The sequence below is a fragment of the Heterodontus francisci genome, chromosome 1, assembly GCF_036365525.1.
Source record: "Heterodontus francisci isolate sHetFra1 chromosome 1, sHetFra1.hap1, whole genome shotgun sequence".
NCBI lineage: Eukaryota > Metazoa > Chordata > Chondrichthyes > Heterodontiformes > Heterodontidae > Heterodontus > Heterodontus francisci.
In genome coordinates, this window is record NC_090371.1 from 172,672,257 (window position 1) to 172,689,318 (window position 17,062).

Genomic DNA, 17,062 nt, shown 5'->3' on the forward strand with positions numbered 1-17,062 from the left:
TGTCTGTCTGGACAGACTGTTTATGACAGATTTGGGAAAGCATGTAAGTGTTGTAAGCATCGAACTAGGTATAGAAGTCAGGAGGAGATATAGGCCTTTGGCCTGGAGCTGGAAGCTAAGATTCTGTGACTCCAACCTTGGTGGATAACCGCTCCTCCACCTCTCCATGGAGATAAACATGGTTTACTCCTGAATCTTTCTCTACTCTTTCTCCTCTGTGGTCCACCTTCAGGGGACTGCCTCTGTCTTGTTCCACTCACCTTAGTAGAGCTTGTATCTGTCCAGCAAGTGATTCTGCTGCCATCTCTACATAGTCATTTCCAGATTATTCTGAGGTTCCATCCTTTATGCTTTTGCCTTCCTTATTTATATGCACTGCTTAGGAAACATTACCTGGAGAAATGGGTTAGCTTGCATATGTATGATGACGCCCAGGTGTAGCTCTCCATGACCACACTTTATCAAACTGCTTATCTGATATCAGGCTATAGATGAGCCAGAATTTAATAATCGTTGGGAAATATCTTATTTTGTACCTGGCAAAAATCCATATCTTTGCATTCAACTCTATCCATCTTTCCTGTTGCTCACTCAAATGAACTAGACCTGGTGACTGCAATGGGTTCCTGTTCCCAATACACTGACTTCAAACTTCTCCAGTTACAAACCACTCCATAGCCCTACCGCACCTTGTCCCAGCTCTGTTATCCTCCTGTACCTCCCTTCCCCACTATCCCCTGCTAACACTCCTTACTTTTTTGCGGAGCTTTTATCTATCTAAGCCCTATCCTCTCGAATTGCCACACTAAATCTTTTCATCTTACCTCTACTCATTTCTTTATTTTCATTCAGTCCATTTTCTCCTGTTGCAAAGGGCTTTGGGATGTTTTATTGCATTGAGTTGTTCTGGTGTCCCCCAAGGGTCTATCCTTGGCCCCCTCCTATACCTCATCTCCGTGCTGCCCCTCAATGATATCATCTGAAAACACAGTGTCAATTTCCACATGTACACTGGTGACACCCAGCTGTACCTCACCACCACCTCTCTCAAACCCTTCACTGTCTCTAAATTGTCAGACTGTTTGTCCAATAGCCAGTACTGGATGAGCAGAGGTTTCCTCCAATTAAATAGTGGGAAGACCGAAGCCATTGTCTTCGGTCCCTGCTAATAATGCTCCATTCCCTAGCCACCGACTCTATCTATCTCTCTGGCAACTGCCTGAGGCTGAACCAGACTGTTTGCAGCCTTGGAGTCATATTTGACCCCAAAATGGGCTTCCAACCACGTATCTGAGCCGTCACTAAGACTGCCAATTTCCACCTCCATAACATCACCCGACTCCACCCCTGCCTCAGCTCTTCTGCTGCTGAAACCCTTAACCATGTCTTTGTTACCTCTATATTTGACTATTCTAATGCACTCCTGGACGTCCTCCCAGGTTCTACCCTCCATATTCTTGATGTTATCCAGAACTCTGCTGCTCGTGTCTTAACTTGCTCTAAGTTCCATTCACCTATCACCCTTGTCCTCGCTGACCTACATTGACTCCCGATTGAGCAGTGCTTCAATTTTTGAAATTCTCATTTGTGTTTTCAAATCCTTCCATGACCTCACTCCCTCACATCTCTGTAATCTCCTCCAGCCTCACAGCCGTCTGAGATATCTGTGTCCCTCTATTTGTAACCTCTTCAGCATCCCCAATTTTAATCATTTTAGTGTTTAATCATTCCACCATTGGCCACCATGGCTTCAGCTATCAAGGATCTAAGCTCTGGAATTCCCTCCCTAACCTTCTCCACCTCTCTACCTCTCTTTCCTTCTTTAAGATACTCCTACCTCTTTGACCAAGCTTGTGGCCATCTGCCCAAATATCTCCTTATATGACTCGGTGTCAAATTTTGCTTTATAACAAATTGATGAAGCACCTTTATATTTTATTATGTTAAAGGCGCTATATAAATACAGGTTTTGTTGTTGAAGGTGCTGTATAAATGCAAGTTGCAGCATTTTAAAAATGAAATGTTTCATTAGAAGTTTAGGTTTCAAAGTTTTAAATTTAGCAAAGTCAACTATGAAAAAATAAAACTTTGATCTATTCGAGAACATAAATAGCATTAATGTTAAATGATTTTTCTTTTGGAAAAGGCTTGTACTTTTTCAAATGTAATATCAAATTTGGCTACACCTCTTAATTCCTTTCGACTGATAATTGTAAAACTGTTATGAAAATCTCTTAACTTTCAGGAGTTCCTTTTAATTGAAATTAAAGGTGAAATATTGGACATATTTGTGAATAGTATTCGTTAATTCTTGCTTCAACAGAGCAGGCAGTTTTTCATTCCTAATGTATCACAATGTTCAGAGTATCTTTTAGATGTTTTAGATTCCTCAGCCAGCGAAAACAATCTCTCAATGTCTACCCTATCCAGCCCCTTCAGAATCTTGTATGTTTCAATGAGATCGCCTATCATTCTTCTAAACTCCAGAGAATATAGGCCCAATTTACTCAGCCTCTTATCATAGGACAGCCCCTCATCCCAGGAACCAATTTCACTGTACCGCCTCCAGTGCAAGTATATCCTTTCTTAAATGTGGAGACCAAAACTGCACACAGTACTCCAGGTGTGGTCTCACCAAAACCTTGTGCAATTGAAGGAAGGCTTCTCTATTCCTCTACTCTTATCCCCTTGCAATAAAGGCTAACATATCATTTGCACTGCCAGAGGTGCCGTCTCTTGGTTGAAATATTAAACCCAAGGGCCTGTCTCCCCTCGCAGGTGGATATAATTAATCCTCTGCCATTATTTCAAACAAAAGTAGGGGCGTTCTCCCCAGTGTTCTAGCCAATAATTATCCCTCAACCAACATCACTAAAACAGATTAGCTAGTCATTATAACATTGCTGTTTGTAGGACCTTATCATGTTTCCTACATAACAACAGTGAGTAGACTTCAAAAGTACTTAATTGGCAGTTAAGCGCTTTGGAATGCCATGAGGTTGTGAAAGGTACTATATGAATACAAGTTCTTTCATAATTGCTAGAATTTTTCAGTTTGTGCAATGACCAAAATAAGTGGAAGAATCATCTCTATTTGGAAGGATAGGAACAGTTGGAGGAACCAGGAATGTTTATGCATGTGGATTTAAGTTTAAAGACTATGCAATTGTTTACATGCCAGGAATCCAAAATGCTTCAGGGTGGGATCGTGGCAGAAAATGAAGCAAAGTCTGGGGGCAAGGCCTGCATGAATGGTGCCTCTTCCCCACCAGCCACGCGTAAGTTATGATGGGGAAGCAGGTCCAAGGAAGTCATCTGATTTCCCTGCTTCCTGCCACTACTAGCTATGACCACAGGGGCTACCGTGAAAGAGGAAATGTTTGTCCCTGATGCTATGTCCAGACTGGCCAAGAGAGTGTGGGAAAATGGCGCACTGACACGGAACACAAAAGTCCGAGTGTATCAAGCCTGTGTCCTCAGTACCTTGCTCTATGGCCGCGAGGCCTGGACAACGTATGTCAGCCAAGAGCGACGTCTCAATTCATTCCATCTTCGCTGCCTCCGGAGAATACTTGGCATCAGGTGGCAGGACCGTATCTCCAACACAGAAGTCCTCGAGGCGGCCAACATCCCCAGCTTATACACACTACTGAGTCAGCGGTCCTTGAGATGGCTTGGCCATGTGAGCCGCATGGAAGATGGCAGGATCCCCAAAGACACATTGTACAGCGAGCTCGCCACTGGTATCAGACCCACCGGCCGTCCATGTCTCCGCTTCAAAGATGTCTGCAAACGCGACATGAAGTCCTGTGACATTGATCACAAGTCGTGGGAGTCAGTTGCCAGTGTTCGCCAGAGCTGGCGGGCAGTCATTAAGGCGGGGCTAAAGTGTGGCAAGTCGAAGAGACTTAGCAGTTGGCAGGAAAAAAGACAGAGGCGCAAGGGGAGAGCCAACTGTGTAACAGCCCCGACAATCAAAGTTTTCTGCAGCACCTGTAGAAGAGCCTGTCACTCTAGAATTGGCCTTTATAGCCACTCCAGGCGCTGTTCCACAAACCACTGACCACCTCCAGGCGCTTACCCATTGTCTCTCGAAACAAGGAGGCCAAAGAAGATGCAACAGTGGAAGTCCTATTGATGTGCCTTTTAGAGGAGAGGGTAAACAAATGGATAACTCTCCATTAGGCCTCGAACTCCTACCTTTTTGGACCTTAACCAAGTCTCATGTGTCTCAATCCCGGAATTATGTCTGACTCACCGTCACAGGCAGAACTCTCCACTCTTCACTCCCCCAAGAAGGATGTATCCATCCCCAAGTCTGATGTGGGCCCAGACCAAAACAGTTTCGAAAATACCACAAAAGGGAAAAGATCAACCATTAAATAATTCCAAAAAAATGACGTAATGGAGAATTACTTCCTAATATTGCCCAAGGGTATTTTCCTGTTCAATATAAGTAAGTGATATTTCTTTACTTAATCTCAATATTATTATGTAGTAATTTAATCAACAACTATCTAACCTTTTACACAGAACTTGTACAGTTATCCACTGTAAATTCCTTCCAACCCATTTAATTTCCTGAAGCCAAAATCTGCATCATTTCTGCATACTTTCCCAAAAGAAAATCGAGAAAAACTTCAGAATATCATTGTACTTTATACATCTTTGACCAGTTACCTTTGTTAACTTTCAAACCTCCATTTATTTAGATGAGCACTTGAAATGCCATAGTGTACAAGGCTACGGGCCAAGTGTTGGAAAATGAGTTGAGAATAGATAGGTGCTTGATGGAAGGCACGGACATGATGGGCCAAAGGGCCCGTTGCTGTGCTGTATGACTATAACTCTGAGCTTTCAAATTATCATGCTTCAGATCACTCGTACATGAATCACAAAAAGTTAGCATTTAGTTACAGGAAGTATTTCAGAAGAGAGATGGTATGTTGGCATTTATTGTGAGGGGGATGGAGTATGAAAGTAGGGAAGTCATGCTACAACAGTACAGAGCATTGATGAGATTGCAACTCAAGTACTGCATAAAGTTTTGGTCTCCTTACTTAAGGAGGAATATACTTGCATTGGAGGCAGTTCGGAGAAGGTTCACTGGGCTGATTCTTGGGATGAAGGGGTTGGCTTATGAGGAAAGGTTGAGCAGGTTGGGCCTATACTCAGTTGGGTTTAGAAGAATGAGAGGTGATCTTATTGAAACATATAAGATTCTGAGCAGGTTTGACAGGGTCAATGGTGAGATTATTTTCCCCTCGTGAGGGAATCTAGAACTCGGGAGCACAGTTTCAAAATAATGGCTCTCCCATTTAAGATGAAGATGAGGAGAAATCTTTTTCTTTCAGAGTGTAATCAGCCTGTTAAATTTGCTTTCTCAGAGAGCAGTAGAGGCTGGGTCATTGAATAATGATAGAATTGAATATATTGAATATAGTTAGATTTTTGATAGACAAGGGAGTTATGTGTAATGGGGGCAGACAGGAAAGTGGAGTTGAGGCCACATTCAGATCAGCCATGATCTCATTAAATGGTCGGGCAGGCTCGAGGGGCCGAATGGCCTACTCCTAATTCGCATATTCGTGTGTATGTTCATCCCAAACTGCTTCACGGCGAAGAAAGTATTTTTGAAGTGTACTCACTGGTAGAACGAATAAAACACAACAGCCTGTTTGTGTACAGCAAAATCACATGAACAGCAAGAAGATAAATAATAGCATCTTTTTTAGGTGATTTTGGTTGAGGGCGAAACATTCACCAGTACACACCTGGAGAATTTCCCTGCTCTTCCATGAAACATGCCATGGGATCTTTTGCATCCGTCTGAGAGGGCAGATGTGTCTTCAGTTTAACATCTCATCTGAAAGGCAACACCTGTGGCAGTCCCTTAGCACTGCATATAAGTGTCAGCTTAGATTATGTGCTGAAGTCTTGGGAGTGGGACTTAAACCCATAATCTTTTAACTCAAAGAATTCTACCACTGAACCATTGCTGATGAGATGAAGTGAACATAAGGTAAATATAATCTAACATGAACAAAGGTAGATTCTTAATGTTCAACATTTTTGTTTGCTTCTATTTTTTGCCTGACTTGGAAAATACTTTTGCCCCTTGGTATGGATTTTAAAAGTATTTGGCTATAAATTCTTGGGCTATGAAATTCGGCTCCTTAGCACCCATTTTCTGGTGTTACGACTGCCGTTTTGCCTCCAAACTGGCATCTGGGCCATGTGCCCTCACTTCTGATGCTAACCCTGCCAGATGCCATTTGTTGAGGGCATTAGCATAAGCGCAGGAAGTCCTCCGGAAGTATGCACAATAGGCAGATTATGATGTCAGCTGATTTGTTGCTGGAGCTTAATGTTCCAGCTAACACCCTCCTTTAATCATGTAAAGCTGAACATATGTTCAGCAGTAGGAAGGACCCTACCAGCACTATTTAAAGAGATCATCAACTACTTTCAGGTTAGTTGATTGATTTCTGTTGGCTGTTGCAGTGATTATGTAAATGTGAGGTCGTTTCCAGAAATGTTTAAAGTTGCTAAAGTCCTGAGTTCAAGGATTCTGCACAAAGCATTTGTGCCCAGATATGGGTTCAATTGTCAGTATTGCCCTTGGAGTTCAGCATGAAAGGGAAAATAAGCAGAGGTGACGCAGAGCAGGACAAGGGACTGGAAGAGGGAAGAGGAGGAGGAAGAGAAGGGCTCTCGGCAGGAAGCCATATCTGCCCAGGATGTTCAGATAGCAATTCTTCTACCTGAACCTCAGCTCAGAACAGCGTGCCAGATATCTCTGCTTCACTAAGGACAGCCTCACTGAAATCTGCCACCCTTTGCAGCCTCAAAGCAGCAGGAGGATGGTATTTCCAGTGGCAGCGAAGGTGATCATTTTAATGAGCTTTTATGCATTGGTCTCCTTCCAGGCTGGAGCAGGCGATATTTGCAACATCTCTCAGTTTGCTATCCACTGTGGCATATGGGAGGTCACTGAGGCTCTGAATTCCAAGAGAGCTGAATAGATTTTAGGTGGAGTGAGCATGTGGCTTTTTGAGGACTGTAGGCTCCCCATGGTGCAGGGTGCCCTCGATTGCACCTACATTCCTTTGCAGACATTGCACATCAACTCAGCTATACTGCAACCTGAATGTCCAGCTGGTATGTGACGTTATGCAGTGTATCATGCAGGTTGATGCCTGGCATCTTGGCAGCAGTCATGATGCCTTCATTCTGTGGCAGCCCACTGTGCCATTTTGGATTTGGAAATATGATAGCAGACTTTGGAGTGCTTAAACAACTCTTCCACTGCCTGGACCACTCTGGAGGAGTCCTGCAATACTCATCAGAGCGCCTGTCAAAATTTGTGGCACTCTGCTGCTTGGTACATAACCTCGCTATCACAAGGGCATAGCCCTTGCCACCAACTATATGGTGACCAGCTGAGGAAGAGGAGAGGTTATGGAAGGGAGGAGGTAATCAACATAGCTCCTTTCTTGCCATGCTATTGGTGATTGGCTCATCTGATTGCAGTAGCAGAGAATGCAACTCCAATTCACCAACAGTTCCACAACTTCCCTTCTCTCTGTTACTATCACAGCTTTTGCATGGCCATAGTGCAAAAATGAATATTCCAAACCAAATTTATTAATCAAACTATGCCATCTTACATGCAAATGCCAATTAATCACCCTTGTGCATTCCCTTAGTGCCTGTCTTCTTGTGCCTTTACCTACCTTAGTGCTCCTATGCAGTATTACCCTAGTGGCTGCAGCATGGCTGATGAAACATAAGTAGGCCAATTAGGCTCTTGAGCCTGTTCCGCCATTCAATGAAATTGAAGGTGGTTGACTTTTGAGTGGCAGCAGTCTGGGCTGGTTGGCTGAGGGGCAACAGCAAGGACACTAGTGGAATGGCAGTGGTATGAGGACGATTGCTGTCATCCTGCGAGTGGATTTGCAGAGCCACTGCTACACATCTGGGACAGTTCCTCAGCAACCCTAGTAATCTGTAAGGCCCTTTTGAACAGCGGTAGCCACAGTTATGGCAGCAACTGAGATTGCATGGGACAAGTCTGAACCTATATGGCAGCAAGCTGAACTTGCATGATTCAGTCTGAGCTTCCACTGCAGCATCCAGACATTGGGTGGTTTCTGCTTGTGCTGCAATGGAAAGGAGACATTGGCTATCAAATGCTGCATCATGATTGGGTCTACAAGTGTGCAAAAGGAGTTGACCACCATTTCAACACTGGAAAGGATAGACTGCAAGCTCTGAGCAAAACATTGTACCAAATTGATGCTGGACTCCTCCATGTTCCTTGGCATTGACTGGAACCTTTCTGGCAGGCATGTCAATTTACCAAGCATTTCATTGTGTATACTATCAGCCTTCTTCTGTAGGCCGCATCACTGAAGCCTTCATCTGAGTCCTCTGCAGCAGCACACGTATGCGACCTTGTCCTGCAATGTGCTGGCATCTCTGCTACCATTGTCCTCTGCCCTAGCTGCAGCGCACTTTTGCCTAGTGTCTCACCACATGCAGAGCCCATCTCTAAGCTGCCCTTTAAAGGATATGTAGTGTCAGCATCTGAGCTGGTGGCTGTGCGAGTGAGAGTGAGTGATGGTGTTTATTCATCACTGTGTTCACAGTCTTGCACCATTGACTGGCCAGGCTGCAGTTCTTGGGGACCTGAAAGGAGAAATGCACAAGGGGAGTGCTTTGGTGACGTGGGGGATGGGGGGAAGCAAAAGATGCATGCTGACATCATCTGCAGCTTGCAAATCAGAAGAGATTGTGGGATGAAGGGGAAGTGAGATGTGAGAAGAAGGACTAGGTGTGAGGATACCATCATCTTTGATGGTTTCAGACTACCACTGACCAAGGCCTCAGCCATGGCTGCTCCAATGGTGTTGCACCGTCTCCTCCTTCGGGATGAGAATATGCGGCTATGCCAGTTAGGTGCTGCTGCCTCTAGTTATATTCCACTTTGTCCTGCAAGAGAGAGGGAAGTGTGTCCGGGAGTGTGGGACAGTGTGTTTGGGTGATATCATGGCTGCACAGCTGGGAGTGTGAGCAAGCTGAGATGTGGGTGTGAGGCTTGCAGTAGTGTTAAGTGTGTGAGGGTGATGTGAGACTATGAATGTTAGGTTTGAGTTGTGATTGATAGAGATTGTTGGGAGGTGCATTGAGAAGTGTGTGAGGCTAGTGTTGCAGATGGTGGGATATGGCATTTGAAAATACATTCACTGACTTTGACCACTTGTGTGAGATCATTAAACTGCTGGCAGCACTGTGGGTCCTTGGGGCTAGACTCCTAGCATTGACCGTCAATCTATCTGCTCCTACTGGAGGGCCTCCTAGCCCCCTCTGGACAGATCACAACTCTCCTCCTCTGCATCTCCTGCACCAAGGCCACCCATGCAGCATTGGAAAATCTTGGAACCCACTCTCTGCCATGTTGTGCCATTCTTCTGCCTCTGCCAGATCAGAATTTGTTGTAAAATGACTTCTAGCACCTGCTCCAGCTACAGTGCACCTCCACTGTAAGAAGTACAGGCTAGCTTCTGACGATTTTGCACCCCCTGTTTAGGCATGCAGGCACTCAAAAGTGCGCTTAGTGCTGGCTGCATATTACAGTCATTTAAATGAGCAGGCAGCACTAAGTTTGCACGCTGCCTGCATTAGAAGCAATGGGTTCAGGTAATCCCACAATGCGATCCCTCTGCTTGTTTTCAGACCCTGTCCAATTTTGTGGCCTTTGTGTTTTTGATCAGGTTTCAAGCCAATGCAGGGTATTAGTGCAAAATAGATAGATAGTTTTCCGAAAACACTTTGGACTAAAGCTATCCAAAGTTACCATATAATCCGGGTTAGGATTTCATTGCAGTACTGAGGGTGTGCTGTGACGAGTCTTCAAACTATGTCCTGTCCGCCTATTTAGGTGAACGTGAAAGATTATTTGAAGGAAAGGTGAGTTCCCTTGGTGTCCTGGCTAATTTTTATCCCTCAACCCATTTACAGCCATCAGAGAGAGTAGACTTTGATGTCATCAATCTGGGACCCAAATATAAGGGCTGTGTGCTAATCCAAAGCATTGCCCAGATCTCTATTTCTTTGGTCATGAAGACACTACCTGCCACGAATGAGGCATATTAATTTCATCATATGAACATTAATTTTAAACTGTTGCTGGAAGGAAGAGATGACTTGTTTAAAGTGATCAGCAGTGGCTGGAAAACATTTGCATACTAAGAGGCAGTGTCTGGACACAATAGAACAGCTCCCTGATCCAATTAACGCAAATGGATTTTGATCACCAGACACTGAAAGCCAGCAATCCGCTAAGATGGAGAATCCACAAATGCAGAAGTTTGTTAAAACAGCTAGTCACATGACTTAACCTGCTGGCCCAAATTTTTGTTTGAACTGCTCACAGGACAGTTTGGGTCAGATTGCAACTGAACTCGGAAGAAGAGAGCCTCTCTCCTGGCTAGCTCTCTCTCTCACGAATCACTGGATCCACAGAGGTCACTTAAACCTCAAGAGAGAAAAGACTCCGAAATCGAAGCAAGTTTTAAAGCGTGCACTGGGCCCCAACAAAACAGCAAGACTTACTGGCAATCAAAGACTTTGCATCAAACTCAAAGGACCATAAATAAATCCCAGCTATTGCCTCAAACTTTTCCCCTTTATTCTTTCTACTTTTCTGTCTCTATCTGCATGTATGTTTATCACGCATGCATGCTAGCGTGGTCACATCACGTATTCGTAGTCATTAACTGAATTAGAGTTTAAGGTTAATAAACTTCCACCTTTCTGGTTGTTTTCTTTGCCTTACAATTGGAGAGCAGTGAACAAGGATTTACCTGGGGGTGGGGGGTGGAGAAGCTAAAAACAGTGTTTTTAAAATTAAACTCTGTTACAGTTAAACCAGGCAAAGGCTGAGAGGGAACCCCTGACCTTTCTCAACTGGTAGTAACACTTTATATATTTATGCTGCTGAATATTTATTACAACACAGAATAATAAGGCATACAGATAAAGTTATTTCCACTTGTGAGTGAGACCAAAACTAGGGGCCATAAACATAAGATAGTCACTAATAAATCCAATAAGGAATTCAGGAGAAACTTCTTTTCTCACAATGATGAGAATGTGGAATTTGTTGCCAAATGAAATAGTTGAAGCAAATAACATAGATGCATTTAAGGGGAAGCTAGATACATACATGAGAGTGAAAGGAATAGAAGGATGTCAATAGGGTTAGTTAAAGTAGGATGGGAGGAGGCTTGTGTGGAGTATAAACAGCAGCATAGACCAATTGGGCCGAATAGCCTGATTCTGTGTTGTAAATTCTGGGTAACCAACTGTAAAAGCTGATTATGTGGCCATTGCTTGTTTGTGGGACTTGGCTTTGTGCAACTGGCTGCCACTAAATAAACAGTGATTAACACTTCAAAAGTAAACGATTAAAATAAAAGCAAAATACTGCGGATGCTGGAAATCTGAAACAAAAACAAGAAATGCTGGATTCACTCAGCAGGTCTGGCAGCATCTGTGGAAAGAGAAGCAGAGTTAACGTTTCGGGTCAGTGACCGAAGAAGGGTCACTGACCCGAAACGTTAACTCTGCTTCTCTTTCCACAGATGCTGCCAGACCTGCTGAGTGAATCCAGCATTTCTTGTTTTTGTGTGTGAAAAGTAAACGATTGCCTGCTTTGGAATGGCCTGAAAAGACTACACGAGCTCAGAGTCTACCAGATTTAGGTTATGAGCAGAGGCTCAGGTGCTTTTCAACCTTTTGTATTTGAAAACCAATGCTAAAACTAAACTGCAGATACTGGAAATCTGAAATACAAACAGACAATGCTGCAAATGCTCAGCAGGTCAGGCAGCATCTGTGCAGAGTTCTGAAGAGAGATTATTGACCTGAAACATTAACTCTCTCTCTCTCTCTCTCTCTCCACAGTTGTTGGCTGACCTGAGTATTTCCTCATTTTCTGGGTTTGTACTGGAGCTGTGATTACAATGAACCCTAAAAATAAATACCAGCAGAACCTTCCAGTGCACTCACTGAACCTCTATCTGAAGTGAAAGACTTGCACACAGTATATCCACGGATTATACGTGCTTTTTATTTAACACAAAATTTAGCAACAGCTGCCCCCTAAACGTCACAGACACGGGTTTATTGCGTCTGCTTTGGTATTTGAGGCCAGTTATGGTGACCAGAAGCTGACTGCCAGCCTCAGATACCTCACCAGCTGATACCTGCTCACTTGTTACCCTGTGCGCACAAAACAGGTCGGTCCTGGAAAATGTTACAGACACTTCTCAAGTTGCTTAAATACAGGAACAAAAACTTTTCCATTTTCCAGCGGCGCCGGGGCGTGTTGAACAGGTCAGTGAGAAGGCCGAGAGACATGTTCATGCTGAGAGAGGAGATCCGAGTGTGAGCGGCGCCGACAGGAGCTGGTGTGGAGAGCGGGGATCAGATCAGACCAATCCGACACCGGGATAAGGTAGAGCTACCGTCCAAAGTTACATGAAAGAAGCCATTGACTTCTCTGGTGATTAAATAACTTTCTACTCAAAATGGAATAATGTCTAAACCAGTTGTGTCATTGTTATTCCGCTAGGGGTTAATGCTGGTGCCGCTGGAGAGTCGCACTTTGGCTCCAATAGCAATAGGGTGGGATTTGGTCTCTTGTACATCGCCCGTGTGGAGGCAACCATGATCAGTTCATAGGGGTTAAAAACAAACTTAATTTATTTTGATCTTTTTTTAATTTCCAAAATATACTTTATTCATAAAAATCTGTAAAAAAAAACACTACATTACCAAACAGCTTCAAACAGCACCAAGTCAAAAATTACAAACAGTGCAAAGGAGGTCCGTTCCCTTCAATACAATCATGAGTGCCTCACAACCCTTCCATTTCATTGTCATGCCAGATACATTTTTACATTTTACAGCACACAAAATTTTCCCGATACAGTTCGAGGGGTTTCCCATGGATCCAGCCCCTCGGTTCAGCTTGGTGGGAGGACCTTGCACTGTGGTCTTTCCCCATTGAGCCTTTGCTGCGGCTGCCCCAAGCTTTAGTGCGTCCCTCAGCACGTAGTCCAGGACCTTGGAATGTGCCAGTCTGCAACATTCGGTGGTGGACAACTCTTTGTGCTGGAAGACCAGCAAGTTTCAGGCAGACCAAAGGGCTTCTTTCACCGAATTGTTAGTCCTCCAGCAGCAGTTGATGTTTGTCTCAGTGTGCGTCCCTGGGAACAGCCCGTAGAGCACAGACTCCTGTGTTACAGAGCTGCTTGGGATGAACCGCGACAAAAACTACTGCATCTCTTTCCACATCTGCTTTGCAAAGACACATTCCAGAAGGAGGTGGGCAACCGTCCACAGCCACCTCGAGGGCACTGTGCGGAGGGGGTGAGACTTCGGGCGTGCAGGAAGGATCTGACAGGGAGGGCTCTTCTCACCACCAGCCAAGCTACATCTTGGTGCTTGCTTGAAAGTTCTGGTGATGAGGCATTCCGCCAAATAACTTTGGCGGTCTGCTCGGGGAACCATCCGACAGGATCCACCATCTCCTTTTCCCGGAGGGCCTTGAGGACGTTTCGTGCAGACCACTGCCTGATGGATCGGTGGTCAAAGGTGTTTTTCTGCAGAAACTGCTCCACGAAGGATAGGTGGTATGGCACGGTCCAACTGGATGGAGTGTTCCGCGGCAATGTGACTAGGCCCATCCTTCGCAGCACCGGAGACAGATAGAACCTCAGCATGTAGTGACACTTGGAGTTTGCGTACTGGAGGTCTACACACAGCTTGATGCAGCCGCACACAAAGGTGGTCATCAGGATTAGGGCCACGTTGGGTACATTTTTCCTGCCCTTATCCAGAGGTTTGAACATCGTGTCCCTCCGCACCCGGTCCATTTTGGATCCCTAGATGAAGCGGAAAATGGCTCGGGTGACCGCCACAGCGCAGGAGTGAGGTATGGGCCAGACCTGCACCACGTACAGCAACAACATGAGTGCCTCGCACCAGATGACCAGGTTCTTACCCACAATGGAGAGAGATCGCTGCTCCCACATGCTCAGCTTGTGTTGTACCCTGGCTACTCGCTCCTCCCAGGTTTTGGTGCACGCCCCGGCCCTTCCGAACCATATCCCCAACACCTTCAGGTAGTCTGACCTGACGGTGAAGGGGACAAAGGATCGGTCAGCCCAGTTCCCAAAGAACATAACCACAGCAAGAGCGAGGCCAACTTTGGCTCCCGAGGCCAGTTCGAACTGGTCGCAGATGCTCATCAGTCTGCGCAAGGACAGCGGATCCAAGCAGAAGACGGCGACGTCGTTCATGTACAGGGAGGTTTTAACCTGAGTGCCTCCACTGCCTGGGATTGTCACCCCTCTTATGTTCGCATCTTTCCTAATAGACTCAGCAAAGGGTTCAATACAGCAAACAAACAAGACAGGGGAGAGAGGACAGCCCTGTCTGACTCCAGATTGGATCGGGAAACTTTCCGATTCCCACCCATTGATTGAGACTGTGCTACTGATGTTTGTGTAGAGCAGTTTGATCCAATTGCAGATTCCCTCCCCAAACCCCATTTTGGAAAGCACGTCCATCATGTAGGTGTGTGATATCCTGTTAAAGACCTTCTCCTGGTCCAGGCTGATGAGGCAGGCGTCCACCCTCCTGTCCCGTACGTAGGCGATCGTATCCCTGAGTAGCGCGAGACTATCAGAGATCTTCCTGCCGGGTACAGTACAGGTCTGATCGGGGTGGATCACCAACTCCGGAGCAGGCTTGACTCAACTGGCTATGACTTTGGACAGAATCTTGTAGTCAACATTAAGCAGTGAGATGGGCCGCCAATTTCTGATTTCTGCCCTCTCCCCCTTCCGCTTGTAGATGAGGGCGATGATGCCTTTCCTCATGGATTCTGACATGCTGCCGGCCAGGAGCATACCCTCGTATACTTCCAGCAGGTCTGGGCCGACCCAGTCCCACAGGGCCGAATACAACTCAACCGGTAAGCCGGCGCTTCTGGGATTTTTACTCGTCTCGAAGGACTCGACGGCCTATGTCAGCTCGTTAGCGGCTTGTCCAGTCTCTCCCTCGTGCTGTCATCTAAGACCTCTGTGATAGATGACATGAAGGACTGGGAGGCTCTTCTGTCTGTGGGCTTCGCGTCGTACAGCCCAGCATAAAAGGATTTGCTGATCCTTAGTATGTCGGACTGTGAAGACGTTACCAAGCCATCCTCTTCCTTCAGGCTGCTGATCACAGAGCTCTCTCTGTGTACCTTTTGGAAGAAGTAACGCGAGCACGTCTCATCCTGCTCGATGGAGCTGACTCTGGACTGGAAGATGATCTTGGAGGCCTCTGTGGCAAAGAGTGAGGCCTGCTGGCTCTTCACTTCTTGGAGATCCTCCTTGACCTCGACCCCCATCGACTGCAGCCGGAGCAGATTTTGCATACTTTTCTGGAGTTGGGACATTTCCCTCTGTCTCTCTCTCGCCCTCTGAACACCTTTGAGGATAAAGAACCTCTTGATGTTCTCCTTGATCGCCTCCCACCAGTGAACTGGAGACTCAAAGAGGGGTTTCACGGTCCTCCAACCTTTGTAATCCCTTTTGAGTTCCTCTACGTTCTCTGGGGTTAGCAGTGTAGCATTGAGCTTCCATGTCCCTCTGCCAACCCGCTGGTCGTCCTGTAAGTGACAGTCGGCCAGTAAGAGGCAGTGGTCGGAGAAGAACACCGGCTTAATGTCGGTGGATCTGACCGTCACAGCACGGGACACAAACAGGAAGTCAATCCTGGAACGGGCAGACCCGTCCGATCTTGACTATGTGTATCTACGCTGCGCTCCATCTGCAGGTTTGCTGAAGACGTCATGCAGTTTGGCATCTTTAACTGTTTCTATTAGGAATCTGGACGTGGCGTCCAGTTTGCTGTCGTCTCTGCCGGATCGTCCAGCTGCATCGATGATGCAGTTGAAGTCACTGCCTAGGATGACCGGCCTGGATGTCGCCAGCAGCAGTTGGAGCAGCTGGAAGACGGTCAGCCGCTCGCTGCGTTGTACTGGGGCATACACGTTGATCAACCGGAGCGGAGCGTTGTTGTACATTACATCTGCTATGAGGAGGCGACCGCCCACCACCTCCTTAACTTCGGAGATGGTGAAGTTACCTCCCCGCAGCAGAATACCCAGGCCAGAGGAACAGCAATCATTACCTCCTGACCAGATTGATGGCCCCTGGGACCACCATCGCAACCACTGCCTGTAGGTGCTGAGGTGTGGTATTCCACACTCCTGCAGAAACAGTAGGTCGGCTTTGACTTAGCGAGGTAATCCAAAGTTGAAACTCATCGCGTAGTGGATTTAATGCTATGCACATTAATGGAAGCAATCCTTATACCCATTTTTTTAAAGTTAGTTGTTGCTTCCCATACCAATTGTCCTTGCTAGTCCCAGTCCTTCGGGATGTTCCTGCATACCCATAGTGTGCGCAAGCTGTTTCACATTTGTTGGGCTCAGAAACCCCTCCTGGTTTTTCATGTAGGGGTCGTTCCGCTGGGATGACATAGGGGGGGTCTTGTAGGCAGCAAGGATTGGGTTGTCTTCTGCTGTTCCCCTCTGTTTCTCCTCGAAAACATCACTGCTCCCGGTTTCCCGGAGCTGAGGTGCGCTGGCCATGTCGTTAGGTGTGGCACTTTGGGGTTGGGGCACGCCGGGCCCATCACAGCTTCTAGTGCCTGGGGGCTGGGGGGTTTTATCTTCCAGCTCTTTTGAGTTCTGCCGCCTCTTTTGAAGGGGCCGTCGTTCCAGCACTTCCCCGTCCAGTCAAGAGGAGCTGCTGTAGTCTGTCTCAGACGGTAACCTCCTCTTGCCACTGGTTTGGGTGGTGGTCTGTTCCGCTTTTGGAGGTCTTTTCTTTGTGGTTCTCCTTTGTACCACTTGCCGCTGACCTGTTTGTCCATCTGCTGCCTCCTCCTCCATTGTCTGTGGAGGAGGGGTTTCCGGGCGCAGGGTAGGTGCTGG

At 46.2% G+C, this 17,062-nt stretch overlaps 1 long non-coding RNA gene across 2 annotated transcripts in view; it reads left to right on the plus strand.

Annotated features, from left to right (window-relative positions):
* Positions 1–12,063: 12,063 nt before the first annotated feature.
* Positions 12,064–17,062, plus strand: part of LOC137349223 (uncharacterized) — a 30,559-nt gene continuing 25,560 nt past the window's right edge. The window contains exon 1 of one of the 2 annotated variants that reach the window (XR_010969306.1): positions 12,064–12,571. This is a non-coding gene — a long non-coding RNA (uncharacterized lncRNA). The remainder of the gene's footprint in view (positions 12,572–17,062) is intronic. The other variant, XR_010969302.1, reaches the window with a different exon arrangement.